The sequence below is a fragment of the Cheilinus undulatus genome, linkage group 22 (genome assembly GCF_018320785.1).
Source record: "Cheilinus undulatus linkage group 22, ASM1832078v1, whole genome shotgun sequence".
NCBI lineage: Eukaryota > Metazoa > Chordata > Actinopteri > Labriformes > Labridae > Cheilinus > Cheilinus undulatus.
The window spans coordinates 32,881,513-32,884,405 of NC_054886.1; positions in this window are offsets into that span (position 1 = coordinate 32,881,513).

A 2,893-nucleotide genomic window follows, 5' to 3' on the forward strand; every position below is an offset into this window, starting at 1 on the left:
GAGCCGTCACTCTATGACTACAAAACGAAACCAGAACACTTCCTATGATCCAGACATATGAGCTCTGATTATATATTTATGTGTAGACTGTGTCAACAGAGAATAGCTAAATAGCATGAAGGCTAAACAGTCAGTCAGACTTTGTCGTCACCTCTCACTGCCAGCCAGCTCTGCGGTGACTCTCCTTTTGTTGGGTATTCACAACTGTAGAAACCTTCATCAGAAGAGGACACTGCTGGGAGGACCATCTGTCCTCCTGGCTTTTTGCCAATAAAAGCTCCATCTTTGAAGAAACTTGCTGTAAAGTCTGATGTAGAATTATCCTGATTTTCTTCCTTGTAGGAGCAGCGAAGTGTCACTTTGTCTCTCTCTGTCACAGGAAACGCCGGGGTTTCCAGGATCACAACTTTATCTGAGACAGAAAAGAATATTCTATTAAAAGACGTTAACCTGTCGGGATTGCTTTAATAATAGTCACACTCAAGCTGCTAAGAACATAAAATGTGCTTTCCATATGGTAACTATAAAATATTATTCAGTAATATGTTATTCTACCTTCAAAGAACTACTTTCTTCACCTACAACTGACCTAATATAGAATATTTATTATTATTATTATTATTATTATTGGTCATTTTTTTAATATACTACATGCAAAGTTGGTATTTTTATATTTTGGAAATGTCAATGATTAGCAGCAACGTGGATTTTTATGCATTATTAATTTTTGTGCAGTGTCAAATACTGACTCTCATGCTGCTAAGAGCACAAAATGCACTTTTCATATAACCTGACACGCCAGATGGATTTGTTTCACACATCCATTCGGGAAAGCTTCAATAGGAAACGTTTGAGAAAAGGCAGAGACTTTGAAAAAAAACTCGGGGTGTGATCGGATGAATGTTCTGTCTGTCACATCTCTATGGGCCAATCAGAGCAACAAAACACGTGACGTAGCCGCTATTGAGCTGCAGAGTTGGGAAAGTTCAATTTCTACATTAACTATTTCAAAGTTCAGTTCTCAAATTTTAAAATGAACAAGTTCAGTTCATAGTTCATAATTCAAAATTTTAAACTAAGTTCACAGTTCCAAAAATGAACTAGCTCATAGTTCGTTTTTTCAATATGTTGCTGTGAGCTATTACCCTTAGACTACTGGCGTTTCGCCGTTGTTGCCACCCATTCAGTCACTTGCACATACCTTGAAAGGCTAGCCAGATGCTTTCGTTCAATGTGTCATTTCAGGTTTGCTGTTGACGTTGTTGATGTACGGAGATGCTTCTTGAAACCCGGCGGACAAAGTTTACACAAAAATGTAAGATTTTTTCCCACCTGGATCATCACCGACCCTTTCATAAAATTCTTTTTTTTTTTTTTTTTAATTTATTTTTGGCCTTTTTGCCTTTATTAGATAGGACAGTGGATAGAGTCGGAAACAGGGAAGAGAGCGGGGAGAGACATGCAGGAAACAGTGCCATGGGCCGGATTCGAACCGTTCGAACGCCTGCGTACATGGCGCATGCCTTAACCACTCGACTTTTAAGTAATCATATGAAGATGCCGTGTTAATTGTGGAGGCAGTCTGAGATAGTGCTGCTTGTCGGTACCCAGTCTGTCCCGGAAACCCGTTTTGTACTGCGTATGTGCAAACACACATCTATATCTGCTCGGCAGCCTATTGAAGCTAGGTTAGGTTTAGCATTTTAATTTCCACTGGTTAGATTTAGGGGTAGCTCATTGGGGTAGGTTTATATTTTAATCAATTAGCTTCCTGGGGTTAGGTTTAGCATTTATATTCCACTGGTTAGGGTTAGAATTAATTTGTGTAGATGCAGATGTGGACACGTTTGCACATGGGCAGTACAAATCGGGTTTCCGGGACGGATCGGGTACCGACACTGCTGCCTTCATTTGTTTTTGTCTCCATGCTTCGCATTTTGATGATGCAAGCGATGGTGCAACTCTGTGGTGGCTGGAGTTGCCAGATTGGGTATTTTTCTCCCTACATATTAAGACCCGTTTATGGTGTGTTTTCACCTGGTTTTTGCCTGCAAGGCTCAATGGAAATCGAGAGGGACCCAACTGCAGTCAAGATGGCCGACATGGGCGTTGCTATACATCCAATCCATGCTGTAAGTCCCAAGTGATAGTTTTTTCTTTGTGTTGGACTCAGCTGCCAGTGTTTGTCAGTCTTTTTCGTGCCTAACCCTAACCCTTGGTGCTGGATCTCAAATATATCACCTTCCCCACTGCCTTACGCTGAACCTAACCACTCGGGTTTTAATGCCTAAGCCTAATCTTAGAAGTGCAAACTTCCGGTTGAGATTTCCAGTATGGATTGGATGTATGTCGGCCATCTTGTCTGCATCAAGGTACTCTTTTGGAAATCTGGCACTCTTTTGAACAAAGTTAAACTGTGAAAGAGCGCCGTTCACAAACGCCAGAATGAACGCACTCACTCTAACATTTATCAGGCAGAAATACAGTACGTTCAGTTCACGCTCGCCCAAAATATGAACAAGTTCACGAACAATAGTTCATTGAACTTGTTCAGGCAGTTCTTCGTTCTTCTTTTAACGAAGAAATATCAAGTTCTGATAAAATTGGCGCTTTAGCAGCATCCACGCTAATCTCTTCCTCCATAACTGCACCAGCTCTTGCTGCTGCCTGTTTACATCGCAACTCTGCTGTACCTGAAGTACTGCCCCTTGTCACTGATTGGTCCTGTCACTTTCTAACCGGGCCCAAACGGTTCAGATGGGAGCTTTGCAAGCGTATCCATCTGCTTTGCAAGGTTACCTGTAACTATGATGTTGATGATGTTGCTGCATTTCCCATCTGTAGACTCACACCAGTATGCTCCGCTGTCTCGTTCATTGGGATAACTATTGGA